The sequence below is a fragment of the Lissotriton vulgaris genome, chromosome 4_1 (assembly GCF_964263255.1).
Source record: "Lissotriton vulgaris chromosome 4_1, aLisVul1.2, whole genome shotgun sequence".
Taxonomy (NCBI): Eukaryota; Metazoa; Chordata; class Amphibia; order Caudata; family Salamandridae; genus Lissotriton; species Lissotriton vulgaris.
Window position 1 is genome coordinate 1,541,315,105 of NC_141691.1, and position 17,380 is coordinate 1,541,332,484.

Sequence of the window (17,380 nt, forward strand, 5' to 3'; positions counted from 1 at the left end):
GCACATTCCTCTAAGACTTTTGCTTCTTCTGTTTCAAGCAACATGGCCTGTAAGGAGTCCGGAAGTGGCGCCAATAAAAGAGTAAAGAAAGATCCTTCTTCACCTACGAAATCGCCTTTACCTCTGACGTTGGAAGATATTATGGAGGAGTTAAAGAATATGAAACCTTTTATGATGCAGACAAGGGCTACCTTACAACGGATAAGTGGTCCGTTCTGGATTTAAGACTCACTGAGGTTGAACAATGGGTTAGTGACGCTCATGATGTTGTTGATAAAGTCTGTTATTTGTCTAAAGAAGTCACACAGCTCAAACGATTGGCTGAGGATTTGGAAAATGGTAATCGACACAATAACCTGTGTATTTACAGCATCCCAGAAGGATCAGAAGGTCAAGACATGATTACATTACTTAGGATGCACATCCACAAAATTGTTGGGTTGAAATCTCCGGTGGAGCTGAATATCCAAAGAGCTTATAGGAGCAGCCCCTTTTCCTCTACATCGAACAGGCCTAGAGGGATTATTGCTTTGCTTTTACAATATTCTGATCTTATGGAAGTCCTTTCAATGCCCAAACAATGTGAACAGAGGGTCTGGTTGGGGCAAAAAAACTTTTTTTGTCAGGATGTGTCCCAGGTCACTGCCGCAAAACGAAAAGTGTTTTGGGAATTTAGATCAGCTTTGAGATCCATGACTGCACGTTATGGTCTTATCCATCCATGTTTCTTTGAGGTCACTCACAAAGACAAGACAACTACTTTTGAAGATCCCAAAGACCCTAAGCAGTCCATCCATGAGCATATGGGAGAAGATATGCAACTCAGCAAAACTTGATCTGTATAATTGTTATTCTTGTGTTTTCTGGTTGTTTTTGATGTCTCTTTACAGGTTCTAAATTCCCTTGGTCTGTTGGATCGTGTTGTGATAGATGTAGTCGTCCTTCCACTTTCAGTCCTCAGGTTTTGTGTATGCAGTACCAAGTCTTTTTTATGAAAAAAGTTTTGTCTTGTGTCCCTTATTTATTTGGATATGTTTATTCTCCCCTTTATTAGTTCTGTATCAAGCCTTTGCTCTTGACCTCATTTGCTGTTATTCCTTACCCTCATGGTCTCCCTTTCAGGCTGGACATCTTGTCTTGCCCCCACACGCTTAACTAGTATTTTTTCCTGTTGCTCATTTTTAGGTTTTTCGAAGATATGACTGAAGTCTATAAACTTTGTGCCATCTATTTGTTTTTCTAAATACCAGGGAGATGTTTTATTACTCCCTACTGTCCTGTGTTCTCTCTGTATCTCTATTTGCTTTCTCCCCTTTTATTCTCTTCTTTCTCTTTATATTTACCAAATGTGGCTCTTTTCTAACTGTTACTCATATTCTCATATCCTAGTTCATCCCTTCAATTTACTTTATCTTTTACTTATTTAGTGTCAGGTTATTTGTTGCAAAACCTGTTCTTGTTTCTCCTTTTATAAGTAATTGTTTACATTTTCTATGGCGAATTTGCGTGTTGTTTCCTGGAATGTAAAAGGACTTCGAAATCCTGTTAAAAAACATAGGGTGTTGACCCGCCTCTCTAAGCTGAACTGCCAGATTGCTTTTCTACAGGAGTCACATCTTGTGGAAGATGACATTTATTGTATGCACAGGCAATGGGTGGGTCCTGTATACTGCTCCCCTGCAGTTAATAATAAGAGCAGTGTTTTAATTTTAATTTTAATTCACGAATCTCAGAATATTCAAGTGATCAATGAGACCTGGGATGATGCTGGGAGATGGTTATTATTGAATGTTAAAATTAACTATACTCCTTTTTCACTATGTAATGTTTACAGCCCTACAGGTGTGGATCTATATTTTTGGGACTGTTTTCTACTCTCCTATCCAATTGTCCTTCAGACAACTTCATAGAAGGGGAGATTGCAATCAATTAATAGACCCCTTTATAGACCGCTTATCCCAGGTTAAATATATCCCTAATAAAATACAAAGATCTTTCCAGAGGACTATTTCCTCTAGAGGTTTAATTGACGCCTGGCAAACTGTTGAACCAGACTTGTTATAATTCACTTACTTCTCTCCTGTGCATGCCTCTCAATCCAGAATAGATTACTTATTTGTCACACAGAATATTCTCCAATCGGTTTTAAATGTTGAGATCGGTTACCTTTTAATTTTTTACTGTGCCCCTGTTATTTTAGACTTAGGTACTCCTAACAACAATCCCCAGTCTAATACATAGGGATTCAACAATGTATTACTACAAGACAAAAAGTTTGCAGATGCATTTACAGATTTAACTAAACATTTTTTTTACTGTTAATCTTACTGTTGATTCACAGATTAGTTTTATTTGAGATGCATATAAAATGACTGCCTGGGGTTTTATTATAGACTATGTTGCAGCAAAGAAAAATAAATCAATTAATGATTCTTTGCATCTGCGTAAACAAATCAAAACATTGGAGCACGAATATTTGTCCAAATTAATTCAAGCTAAATTACAGTATAACAAACAATCTTGTAATGATGCATGTGATACCTTACTTAAAATTAATGTAAAAACGTTTGGTGGTCGTAATAAAGCTGGGAAATGTTGGCTAACTATTTGAAAATGAAAAAAACTAAAATCTAAAATTCATGTTATTACAGACAAAGATGGTTCTAAAAACACCACTGATACAAACATGTTATAATGTTTAACACAATACTTCACTGACCTATATTCAGTTGAGTCTTCTCCTACAACCGACCAATTAGATACCTTTTTCCAATCTATCCCTAAGTTCACACTAGACCTCTCTGCACTGGATGCTGGCATAACTGAGATGGAGCTCAGAAATGCTGTCCTTCACACAGATAAAGCTCCTGGTCCTGATGGTTTATCTTTTCATTTTTCTTTCCATTTGGACCTCTCGTACTTCCAAAACTAGTTCTCTTAATTTCCCATTTTGTCACTCAAGATTGCACACAAGGAACCTTTTCACAAGCAATGCTTTGCCTGCTTCCCAAGAAAGGTAAAGACTTAACAAAGTGTGGGAATTACAGGCCCATCCTTTGCTAACACGGACTGCAAGATATTTGCAAAGGCCCTTGCAATACATATCAAGCAGGTTATTCCAGCATTAATAGACATTCATCAATCAGGATTTGTAAAAGGTCATTTTTTTTCAGATAACTCCCGAACCCTTCTCAACATCGTCCTCATGGCCTCTAAATCTGACATACCCTGTGCAGCTATAACTTTAAACACTGAAAAATCTTTTGACCGTAATAATTGGGATTTTACGTTTGGCACTTTGAACTGCCATGGTTTTAGTCTCCATGTTCTTAGATACATTAATCTTTTATACTCTCAGCCTTCCACTTCTATTTATGTTAATGGCAAACAGCTGTCACATTTGCCTCTTTTCCGAGTTACTAGACAAGGATGTCCTTTATCCCCTTTTCTTTTTATTTTATCCTTGGAACCATTTTTAGAGAAAATCTGTAGATCCTCAGCTTTTTCTGGATTCAAATATAACCATTTGGAGATTAAATTCTCTAGGTATGGAGATGATGTGTTACTATATGTGTCTAACCCATTAAATACGCTTCCTGCTTTTTTTCTGTTTATTAAATGAATACTCCTTGGTATCTGGATATGAACGTAATATAGAGAACTCAGAGGTATTGCCTTTAAATAAGTATTGTCTGATATGTTCAAGGATACATATCAAATGTTTAGGCATTCTATATTCTAACTCCGTTAAAGACACCATTCAAATTAATTTAGAGCAGGTTAGATTGAACATCTTCTGTATGTTCCTTGTCCCTTGTTTGACCTTCTTTATCTTTATCCTGGTGGGGGAGATTAGCGAAGATTAAAATGATGATGTTACCAATTATTAACCTTTATTTGTACATGCTTCCTGTCAAGCTCCCTCTATTTTTTTTAAAGTCTATTAGTTGTTTACTTCAATCCTTCTTATGGAACAAACACAAATCAAGAATATCTTTATTAAGGCTTCAACAAGCTAGGAACAATGGTGTTGTTAATTTCCCTCATCTTCAGAGATACCACTCTGCCTTTTCTCTCAAACAAATTTGGACCTCTTTTTCAGTTCCTTCCTTGGACAAAGGTGAAGTATGGGGCCCATTTGGCCAGGTTTGTATTGCCCCTTTTTCACTTATGGAGGCAGCCCATATCTCTCGAGCCCCTAGGACCTTCTTTAATCCCCAACTTCAACATTTTCTCTCTCTGTGATCACACCTTTATTCTTTATGTCTTATTCTCATTAGAGAATTTTCTACAAACCCCAATATGGTACAATAAACACATTAAATTGAATAATCAGGCCTTTTATTTGAAGGAATGAATTGATAAAGGAATAATAATATTTCGCCATATAATTTCAAATGATTCTGTGTTAAACTATAAGGACATGCAACTTAAATACAGTGTTTCACCCTTCTATGAGGTTCAATATAACCACATAAGATCCATCATTCTTCACTTTTATTTCCAATCCTCTTCCTCATCAATCCATCCCCTACTTTACAACCCTCCCATTGATTTTTCCTCAAAGGTGGATTTCAATCAAGAATTCTCTCAACATACTTAGAGAACAATTTGGGCTAAGATACACACTACATCCCCTCAGCTGCCACTACTCAAACTTTATGCTATTTTTATAATAGACTATACTACACTCACAAACAAATACATCAATGTCACCTCATCATTGACGCCAAATGTTGGACTTATGCCTAAGACAATAGTGATTTTCCCATATATTTTTTTACCTTCCCCAAGTTCAGAGTTTCTGGTTACTAATTTGGGATAATATTAATAACATATTATCTACAGATATTGCGTTTAACATTGGTCATTTCTTCTTGGGTGGTTCGCCCCCTCCATGGCATTCTCAGAAGTTAATTGGGAACTGTATTGATTTAATGATAGCAGTTGCTTTACAAATTATTGCATTTAACTGAAAAGACACCTCAAAAATCTCTTTGAATGCTGGGTGGAATCTACTAAGACATCATCACAGGCTGGACAGAGCTCATGCTACTACATTATCTTTAATGAATAAAAGAGACCTGTTCTGTCTCCCTCTCACTTCATACTTATCCAGAACTGTTGCTTCGTCTAGACCTGTGTGCACCTCTTTGGACCCTTTATGAGGTAGCCACTGTTTTGTTTGGCTGTTCAGACATTAAAGATGACTGCTAAGTATGTTACTCTATCCTTGTACTTAGTTTTCTTCTTTTCTCCGTCCTTACTCCTTCTGTTCTTCTTACTCATCTCTCTCATTTGGGGAAACAACCTTTACAACGCAACTTTTACAACGCACTACCATTACAACAAAACATTTACAACGCAATATCCATTACAACGCATGCATTTACAACGCAACCATTACAACGCATGACACTACAACGCACACCACTACAACCAACGCATGTCATTACAACGCAGTCATTACAGCGCATAGCATTACAACACATAGTACCCTTACACTATCCAACACTTACCCTACTGTTGCACCCCCTGGAGTTAGAATAGTAATGTTTACCCCTACACTATCAAACACTTACCCTACTGTTGCACCCCCTGGAGTTAGAATAGTAATTTTTACCCCTACACTATCCAACACTTACCCTACTGTTGCACCCCCTGGAGTTAGAATAGTATTTTTAACCCCTACACTATCCAACACTTACCCTACTGTTGAACCCCCTGGAGTTAGAATAGTATTTTTTTACCCCTACACTATCAAATACTTACCTTACATGCAATTTAATGTTATGCGTTGTAATGGTATGCGTTGTAAATGTAGTATGCGTTGTAGTGGAATGCGTTGTAAAGGTAGTTTCAAAGAATTCATTGTAATGGCATGCGTTGTAATGGTATGCGTTGTAATGGATGTTGCAGTGTAAAAAATGCGTTGTAAAGGTAGGCGTTGTAAAAGTATGCATTGTAACGTCATACATCCCTCTCATTTGTCTCTCATCTTCATTCTAAATATTTTTTTTTTAAATGCTACAGTTTTATATTGTTATGTTTTTTTAACTCTTGGCATTATGGTTTCCTCTGGCTATTTACACTGAACTGTTAATTTGTTTAGGTATACTGTTATAATGTCTTATATATTGTGTTTACATAACGCTTGAGTAGATGTATATCATTTCAGTCTGTACTGTTTGATACTTTTCTTCAATAAAGCATTTTTAAACAAGGGGGGCAGCGCAGCCGCTCTCAAAGTTAGAGCAACATATTGTTCTATACTAAAAGCAGCAGCCATAGTCCTGTTCAGGCATGCTGCAAATAAAAAAAGCAGCTTTCATTGTTCCCATTGGTCAATAAACAAAATAGTGCTCACCCACTTATAAGGAAGACCGTGTAACAAGCCAAGTAAAAGGTCCAATTGTTATGGGAGGTAAAAAATGCAGACAAGGCGGTACGGAGCAGGGAATAATAAACCTATTTACGAATCAGAAGCCAGCATTTAAGAAGGACAATGACGCCAGCCAATGACAAATATTGGCGGAGAGTGGGAGGGGCTTCCAGTGCATACTCCAATACAGCATGCCTCGCAGAGCGAGCAGTGCATGCGCACTGCCCCTAGGCTTGACCTAAAAATGAGAAAGACTATTAAAGAACAAGAAGTAGAGATAAAAGAAAAACTATACAGAAAAGAACAGGTAAAATGTATAAAAAGTGAGACTGAAGGAGAACAAAAATGCTGTCAGCATGAAGAAGGGCGCCAGAGAAGGCACACTGGAAGAGAAGCCAAGAATGACTTAGAGATGCCAATAAAAGCCCTCCCACCACCGCTGGGCCATATAGATTCTGTGATACCAATCCTTCCTTGCAAGCATGAGACTTGTAGAACCTGAAGTGTCAGGAGAAAAACGATGAAGCCAGGAGCAAGGAGTGGTGACATGCCCAAGCTTCCACCAGCTGAACACAAATATTCTCACCAATGCCCCAGGATGGGTTGTGGCATACCCTTGTACGTAGAAGGTTCCTGAAGATTTAGCTCAGCAGTAGGAGCGATACAAAATGGTGGTATACCCAATACTATTTTCTTTGTGGATAAGAAGGATTGAAGATCTTAAAACATAGATAAATGCTACCATTTTGGAAATGGTATTCTTGTCTTTTCTTTCACAACCATAACATTAAACAGTGCTGTAGCTAACAGAAGAGGGGTGGGGCTGGAATTAGCCCATTTTTCTCAAACAGGTATAAGGAAGCAAATGGAAAAGAGAAAGGAAATATTACAGATAGCAGAGACAAAAATTAGAAACAATGAAATAAAGAGAACAAAGAAAAGAAAGAAATAATAAAGAATAAAAGATGTCAGCACATGAAAGAAAGCCAAAATGGAAAAAAAATACAAAGATTGAAGAAAGAATGAAGGCATACTAGCCTTTTATTAAAAACCGTAGCAAAAAAAGGCAGACATGCAGAGAAGTCTAAAGCAAGAAAGCCAAAGAATCACATGAGGAGAATTGGTGTCTTTCTTAGTTTCTTTTTATTATTTCTCATCTGTGCCCATTTCCCCTCAAAAACAAGGCTCATTGAAGAAAGGGAACTTTAGGAGAACACCACCTGAAGTTTACTAGAATTTAAGAGAATATTTGGACTTGTTGTGTGAGACCAGTTTCTTATACAAATTCATAAAAGTTCTAAACGACTACAAAGAGAGAATATAAGAAAAATGTATACTTGTTTAACTTCTCCCTCTGAGTAATATTGTATTAATTGTGAGTACCACATTACATGACCAAATGGAAAGACACTACTTCCACTAGATTCATTCTGGACAGGTACTGAAGTATGGCACTATTGTGGAACTTGAGATGCAGAGAATACTCTATAGGTGATGCCTACTGGGCTCTCCTTCTAAATTAAACCCAAGGTACGGCTAAAATATTGGTCATGACACATTTATTTTTGGTATCATTGAAAATGTGCTCAAACAGTATTTTCGATGGCCAGGGCTTTAACTTCACTCATCATGACAAGTATATTGTTAAAGCTGTCTTTTGTGAAACCAGTCACAATTTTACATATTTGCAAATGGACTGCAACTGGGCAGTTCTACAGAATTAGAATGTCGCCCTCGTGAAGAGCATAACAAAATATATGCAGAGCTAACACTACAGTGGGATAATGAGGCGGAGGCTTGGCGTTGGGCAGGGCAGAAGCTCCTGCACGATGTGTAGGAAGGGTTGGGGATGTTGATCCATAAGGACCTGGGAGAGGAAGCGGGAGGCAATGTGGCAGGAGACAGAAAAGTGACTGGGGTGGATCAGAGGAACTGGAGGGTGTGGACTTTGGTTAGGAACTGGTGCTGGATGACCACAGTCCATCATAAGCCCCTCGCAGCAGCGCAATGTTCTCCGTCTTCCATACAGTCTTCCATACAGTGCAGCTGAAATGACACCGCTTTTTTAACTTTGTAAGGGTTGCACTTAGTGAAGCTTGGGGAGCTTTAAAAAAAAATATGACTTTTTTCGTGCCAACAGGCTTCACAACTTTGCACACCCCTAAAAAATGATAAAGATCATTGGAATGTGAGCACCCAGGAACTACCAGTCACTGCTGATGCCCCTAAAATAAAAGTTAGATTTAGCTGATCACAAACATATTTATATTTGTGCGCAAGATGGAGGTGGATGCTGTTCTACAGGAAGGTCAATTCTCCACTTTTCTGTTCTCTTGTGTCAATTTTGTACTACGGACCTGTCTGAGTTGAATAAACAAACGATTCAACCAAAGCAGGCCAATCGAGGCTGTACACCACCAGCTGCCCATAAATTGTGGTCAGCACCACGCGTTCTGGGAAGAAGGCATTGGGTGTTCTTCCCGAAAGCCCATCTTAGGAGGGGGGGCTCTGTGTTAATCAACACGACTGGGCTTTTGAACTACAAAGAAAACACTGCACATGTTGGCAGCAGTCCTCCACTTCTTTGCTAGAGCTTAGAATAATTGATCCAGACCTACGTTGGACCCTGCTGTGGTGATTCCAAAATGTGGAGCTGAGTGCTGTCTACTTCCTTTCTTCGTTCAGAAAAAGCTCAAAGGTCCTACTGAATTTATGTTGCTTACCCTAGTGCTGACAGTGCCTAATTTGAGCTGGTGCTGCCAGTGGGATGACCAACACCAATTATGGGGGATTTGGGGGATTTTTGGTGACCAGCACCTATTTCCCTGCATCAGATATTTACAGATTACAAAGACAGAGGAAGAGAAAAACGGTAAATCAGACACAAAGGGAGAAAACAAGAACCTGCAAGAATTAGAAAAATGGGCAGGGAGCATCTGGGAGTGGATTAAAGAAGCAGGTGGTGGATGTAAGACTACCAGTCTTATTATTGGACACGCTCACATTTAATTGCACTAGCCAACTTCTGAGCAAAGCTCTGGGCACCAGTACTCTTTCTTTCACAAATTAACTACTGGCTGCTGACCTTTTCTGTGAGGATGCCCTCAGTAAGACACAGGAGTCCGAGATGCAAACGCAGATCCTATAAACCCTATGCACCAATACATAGAGAGCATAGGATGTCTGCCTCAGACACCAACTGCAAAAAGTGCATTCGTGCACAATGATGACTCTGGTAAGCACAGACTCCATTCACCATGTATTCGTTTTGTTGTCCTGTGACCCTGCTTTTTTGCAGAGGCCTTGCACCCATTTACTCTCACTGCTTGATTTGCAACATCCTCATAACACAAGGTAGCAGGAACTTTACACCGCATATTACTGTGAAAAGTTTGCTATACAGAATATTGTATGCATAAACCCTCTTACTGAAAATGTGATAAGGATCCTTTTGAAGTCATTCCACAATGCTGCCATTCACTAAAGTCAGCGCATAGCCAGCAAGCAGCTCTACTGGTCCTGCACATTCATCAATCAGCAGGGTCGTGCATATTGTGACTGGACAGACAATGGGACTTATTTTGGCTTCACTGACTCCATATTCAATATACACTTGATCAACTTGCACTATCGTCATCCGATGGACCTGTCCTGGACAGTGACTTGCTGGTGAAGGCACAATTATGCAAGTATCTTCAAAGAAGGAATCCCTACAGATTCACAGGAGTGAAACATATTGAAGAAACCAGCACATCTGCAGATGCATGTGTTAATTGAGAACCAGATATTGCATTTGTGAATTCGCCACTTGTCATTATTCAGCATATTTAATTATTCGAAAGCAATTTTCTGAATAACAGTTAGCATTACTAAGATGTTATCACAAATCCGTATTACAAAACGTTTGCAAAGAGTCATACTATAATGTAGAACATTGTTACTATAGTGAATGTTATTTTTCCTCTAAGGATATTTGATTTTAGTAAATTAATATTTAAGAATGGGATTAAGAGGAATAGAAACGAATAGAAAGGGTATTGGGAAAGTGACTTGGGGGCATATTACCAAGCAATAGCGAAAATTATCGCTATTGCTTGGTTAGAGACAAAAATTTACCGCTGAGCTGCGGCGATTTTTATCGCAGATAAACCATTACCAAGGTTTATCGCAATGCATGAATATCGCTGTAAAGTCAGCGATATTCATGCATTACCGAGCTAATGCTCTTAGTCATGTTATCCACCTCCCATTGGATAACATGGCTAAGAACTGCTCAGGGAAGGTGTTAGCTTTTGGAGATATTCGCGCTTAGCGCGAATATCTCCAAAAGTTGGTAATAGGAGATAGCGATGTTAGCGACTGTTTCCAGTCGCTAACATCTTGGCACGCCCACTTTGCATGTCATTAGTGATAAATATCACTGACATGCAAAGTGGGGCCCAAGATGGTCGCTATTTCCTACTAGCTGTCGCTAACTGGTGTTAGCGACAGCTAGGTAATAGGGAGATAATTTTATCTCCGCTTTCTTGGCTTTTAAAGCCAAAAAAGCGGAGATAAAGCCCCTTGATAATATGCCCCTTGATTAGTTGATCGCAGCGTCATCAGTAATCTTTGAATTTTAAAAGAGTTTAGTGGTGCTAAACGGGAAAACCTATCACATTAGGGTCCACATAGGAAATCCATCAAGGACACAAGGCTTGATAGTAACCTCTGAGTGACCTCAGAATTAGCTAGCCTTTTGTTTGCGCATTGTACCAGGACTTTGGTTCACATGTCTCTGCAATGGTATCCACATGATAAAAAAAACATTAACTAAGACACTTGGATCACGTTGTTCTTCTCACCTCTTGAAAGCTCTTAAAGAGGCCTGTTCAATTTAGCTTGGAGAGGCAGCCATTTGCCCATTGCACCAGTACCTTATCAATAAGAGGGGGCTTGTTTGATTTATGTGGTGGTGCCTAGATGGGACTCTGTATGCTCTGAGAGACACGCGTATCAGATTGCTCTCCCTAAAACCTGGCTGGCCATCAACCCAACCGCAACCCTCTATTGACCTAGTGATTTTTATGTAGCTGTGGGTGCTGATGTGCAGGTGTGTTGTATTTATTGGGAGCTAAAGACAGAGGTGTCAAAGGTCGTCCTTTAACTCTCATGACAAATGGATAGGGAAAGGGGCTATGGGATGATAGTCTCTACTAGCGGCTTTTGTTACAGATTTGAAGGGAAGCCTGTTTTAATGATATGCGCATCAATGAAACGAAACTGAACCTTTTGGTCATTTTAGTTTTAATATTTGTATACTTTGTCTTGCAATTGTACTGCTTGAATTGTACTGACTGCTCTAATAAGCTGTTAAAATATAAAACATTAGACCTCATTTAGAGTTTGGGAGGACAACAGCACCTCCATTAAATGGTGATATTCCCACTGCACCTTATTTAGTGTCAGGGGAATTGCAGGGTTTCCAAGGGTGAGGCATCAGCTGACTCTGCCTTTGGAAACCATTTACCTCACAGCCCATCTGCACTGCCCTGCTGGGGTCTACCATGGAGCTGTCACTTTACTCATGTTTCTTATCAAACTGCGTTGTGCAGGGCAAGGCTCAGACATAGGGATTCAGATAATGTTTTTTGCATGGAGTATATAGGTGGTAGTTGCCAGGGTTGGGTATGTGGAGGTAACGGCAACAAGCTTTACACTAACGCAGGGAAATTGACTATATCCATGCTACATAAATCCAGAGATAGCTGTGTTTTTCTATACCACCATGGCCACCACTGGCAACAGGTATCAGTAGGGGTTATGGCAAGTGACGTAATACAATGTGCTGGAAATTGCTTCTTCTAGTAGGGTACAGGGGCTAGGTCCCTATTGCTGTGAGGTTGCACCATTCAGACAAGTTTAACAAAGCAAAGGATAGAATACTCAGATATGTTTATACTCATTTGGTAAGATCACAAGGGAACAAGTTGATTTCTCAGCTTCATCTTTGTGTGTATTATACGTTTTTGGTATTGATACGCTACTGATATATTAACGTTTAACGTACACAAGAAAATAAAATCCAAAATTGCAACAGTAAACACAGACACAAAAAGTAACATTCAATGTGTAACATGTGTGACCCGTCACCAATATCTTGTATCCTTACATCGGAATAATCCAACTATGGGAAAGAATAGAATAATTATAAACACACAAAAGCCTCAGGCGGTTCCTAAGGTTGGGGCTAGAACCTCCTGAGGTAACGACAGAGAGAGCGTGGCCTTCCTTATCCTGAGCTTGGTCCAGGCGAGGTGAGGTATCATCCCCTGCCATTATGGGTGAATGATACACCATTTGGCATGGAGGAATAGAATACACATATCCTTTATGTTTTTGATTTAGTCACAAGTTATTTGGTTTTTCTATTGTGTAGCACGCACCAGCAGTAGCATAAATATTTATAAGAACAGAGGCCCTGAAGAAAGCCTTGGGACGTCCTTTCCCCCGTTATGGCAGAAACATGTCGGCCCCACAAGCACTTATTTGTTTACACTGTTTTTTGCGCTGTTCTGTGTTTTTAATCAGAAAAAGACTTACAGCCATTAAAGTTGCTCCACTGTTTGTTCTTTATTCTTTTTTAACTCTGACACCACTTCTATTTTTGTTTGGTTCTGCACTGCACTCTATCCCATTGGGTGATCAAAACACATGGTCTACGAGCAATTGTGGGTTTTGATCCCAGTCCTACAGGTGGGTCTAGAAGCAGTCTCAGTGATCAAGAGACACGCTAGACCAACCAGTGGATGACCAGATGATAAAATTTGATCACCTACAAGACTTTTATGGGAATCCATCTCTGGACCTTGGGTTTCACCTACTTTTGCAAGTGGTCGGATGCACTGAGTCAGCTATGAGATACAACGTTTTTTGGTTAATCAGTATACTTTTGTAGCTTTTAGCCTTATGAACTTTGAGCACCTCTTTGACTCCTTTTAGACCCCCAGGCTTTTGTGTATTTATAATTGACTATTGGGGTTAGTAGCCTGGGCTTTGGTCTTAAAAAATTCCCTTAGACCCCCGATTCCCCTTCTTTGTTAGCAAAGAATAGAATAATTCCAGACCAGCCTATACATGGTCCTAGGTACTGTGAGGCAGGTGAATTTTCCTTGTGGTTCCACTTGTCCTACTCATGACCAGACATGTAGACCTGGGCGGAGACAACTTACAATGGGCCCCAAATGCAGATGGATCTTTGGAAGTTTTATTATTTCCTGCGTTTCAGAATCAATGACAATATTATGAAAAGCAAAGAGGCCCAGGATTTCACCCAGATATCCCCTTCAACTATGCACGAAGCTGGTCACACCTTTGATCCAATATCAGCTTGCAGGCTTGAAACCTAGGGTATGACTATAGAAATAAAACAATGGTCTGACCATTGCATGATCACCATGTCAGTAAAGTCAGGCAGTGATTGGTCACAGTTGAATGTGCTCAATCCAGAGGAGCCTCTGGCCACACACATCCAGAATCTATCACCTCAGGCCATTCCCATGGAAACGGTTCCAGAGATATTACTCAAAACCCTGCACAACATCATTGCTGTACTTGAGTGGCCTTGGTAGAGGTTTTATGAGTGGACTAGACAGTCCAATGATATGAAATGTAATGCAAGAGAGAAAATAGATCATAACTAGTAAGGAGAGATCGGTCGAGATATCGTCAGTATGATTGACAGCTTGCAGAAAGTGCACAACATCTGGCTGGGTCTCTTTGCGCTGGGAGAGAAACAGCGTGAGATCAGACGAGCACTGTTAGATTAAAACCAATCTGGCTAGGAATCAGGTAAAAGCAAATTATTGTACAGAAAGAAATCCGAATGAAGGAGCAGTAAATCAGATTTCATTAGTAGTGGACAATTGTACATTCTACATCTATTATAGGCACAGTTCGTCATTTTTCTATTTCATCAAACTGAGGAATTTTTATTTATAACCATTCCTCTTTCAAAATGTATGTAAGGATGCGTCTTTCCTGCAATGTCTCCGCCGGTCCCATAATTCTCAGAAAAGACAGTCATAGAATTTGAGAGGACAGCAGCTGGGTCAGCATATTAGTTAGAGGCATCATCATCGCAGACTCGCTGAAATCATGATTGGGCTTGGATGGTAAAACAGGGTGAAATGTTAAGGGTGGGGTGATGGAGGCAATGTCTACCTGCCTTTTTATATTTACAAATAATGGATAGTGACTATTGTATTGGAGTTATGGCTGGCTTATTAAAAGATTACTGAGACTAAGGAAAAGTATTAGTGCTCAACCTGCTTAGAGAACAGGTTAAAACCTAGAAAAATCTGTAGGATTATTCTGTTTGTAGTGTTTATCTCTCCATACAATATCTTGGTATTCGTATTTGGAAAACAATGACATGTGGTATTATAGTATATCTGTATTTTAATGTAAAGAATATTTTGAAATGTTTTTTAACTTGTCTGGTTTTATGATTTTATATGACTGAAATCGAATAAAACTTATTTTGATTTGATTTAAGTGAAATATCAGGGGCTGAGGGTGCGCATGAAAGGGAAGTCTCGAAGTGAGGTGGAAGCGGAAGATGACCAGTGTTAAACCAGCTGGAGAGTCTGCAGTGTGAGTTTTATAGAGTAAAGATATTAAATCCTGTCATAGAAAGTGTCCTAAGGACAGTTCATGTTATGTGGAGACTGATCTGGGGCATAGTCAGGACTGTGGCGAGCTTCATGACAGTGTCCATGAGCTGGGCGGTAGGAATAAGAGCGGAGTGAACCTCGACCAGGGTGTTGTGTTTTTGGTTTAAGACGTCCAGTGGTGTAGGAAGGTGCCACAGGCCCCAGTGGCAAGCAAGGAAAACAGTTCCCTCAAGTAAAGTCGTGGGTCCTAGGCCCACATATTTTGTAAGTAAGGACACAAACACCGTGTGCATGGTACTTAGAAATGGCCATGAGCACGTGCGCTCAGGCCCTTTTATTAGCAGGCCCACGTCATTCGTGACGCGTGTGGTGGATGGGTGTGTGGTGGGTGAATACGCCAGCCCTCAAGGAGTGGCTGGTAAACAGGTGGCTGCTGAGGCACTATAACTGTCCAAACAGGACACTACACCCTCAAACCACTGGTTGGGTAGTAAAATGCAGTGATAATATGGGCTCAGTTGGCCCTGAGGTCTCTAAGCTCTGGTGCTGCTGCACCTGCTGCACCATTATTACCAATACATGTAAGAGAATAGATAGGGTAACAAGCACTTGATGTGCGTGGGAGTAAGGTTCTTTAATTGTTGTCTGATGCTATAAGTAACAAAGCCTTAATTCAAACCCAAGGGCTGGGTGGGTCAGTCCGACATGGCTGCCATAGACAGACGTACACGACCACTAGGCCAATGTTCATGCCTCGCTGAAACAATGTTTTCACTGTCAGTTTGTCATATCCTTTAAAACCCTCTTTTTAATTACCACCTCCACTCGGTGCACGCTCATAAACATCTCCGCCAGAACAAAGGCTGTCGGGATTATACAAATGAATGGAAACACAAAAACAGAGTCGCGGATCCGGATAATGAGCATTTTAAAGGGCCCACGAATCAGCGCAACAGCTTAAAATGTAATTCAACCATAGCAAGTGATCGTTAACATGATGTTTGACCGAAGAGCAGAAGCGTAATGCATTTGTTAATCTGCGGTCGGTAATGGGGTCATCCCGTCCCTTGCCTGCCTCCCCCTTTCTCCTGAAGGCTCTGATTGTTCTAAGTGGAGGCCTCATTCGAGCTAACTGCATTACTGGGAAAGGGAAAATACATAAAGATGCATAGCTCTCATAATATAGATGTTGTCTTTTTCAAAGCCGGCTTGATTACGTTGTGAATAGGTCAGCCAGTGCGCTTGACATTTCTTCTCTGTTTCCTGTGACCTTTTAATAAAAATGCCTTGATTTTTTGGAGTAGGAAGGAGGCGTTAGCTGTTCAGTTACAGGGACTCTCCCGCGCTCAGTCACTAAATACAAAGAAAGGACTCGGAACCAAAACACACACAATATTTCTCCAGCATTCGCTATTCTTTACATATGTCCTGAAGCGAAATTATAAAACCTCTTTCTAGAAAGGGCAATTCCTATTAATTCCCGGGGATCTTGAAAGAGATCCGTGCTACAATGAAACAAGGGCTCGCTCATATTTAAGGCAGTAAATTAATATTGCTTTTACCGAGCACATCTGCCTTGTACCATGTAGGTTTAAGTCGCCTGCTAATCTTGAGCTGAGCTGCACAAAGCCTAGTACAGTAATTTGTTGTTCGTAATGAAGCACTGAATGTTCCGTGGAAATCAACCCTTTAATGCTGGCCTCATTAATTTTACCAATGTGAAAAAACAAAGATTAAGGTAAAGTTAATCTTATCTTTGGTTATGAGAGCATAACATTTGTTTAAAAATTTGAGAATTTCACTGATAAACACAGTTAGAGTGATGTCATGGTTACAGAAGAAAACCCACTGAATTTTGCCTGTTTGGTTTTGTAAACTAACCATAACTTGTGCCCTGCCATGAGCTGTTTATGACATCACATATGACCTAAATGATGACATGCTAAATTACATCCTCGATGATATAACTGATGGCATCTCAAATGACATCACTGATGAAACCACCCAATGGTATGAATACTAATTTTCTTTTAAGAAATGTATTTTTAAATACATTATTATTTAATAAGGAGTTGCCCTATACCTAAGACTTGCATGAAAAGATATGTTGTTTTACACTCTGTCACCATGTAACACACAGTAAAATGTACTTTATATGTCACCCGCAAAGAGTGTCTCATCCCATACCCCAACCTCAGTTTACAATGACACACAGTGCAACATATACATTACCATTATACACGTTTTTAGCCATTCTTACTGAACAAACCACCATTATTTTGCAAAATAATCAATACAAATCTATCTTATACAAAAAAAAAAAGAAATGGATCCAAAACAACTC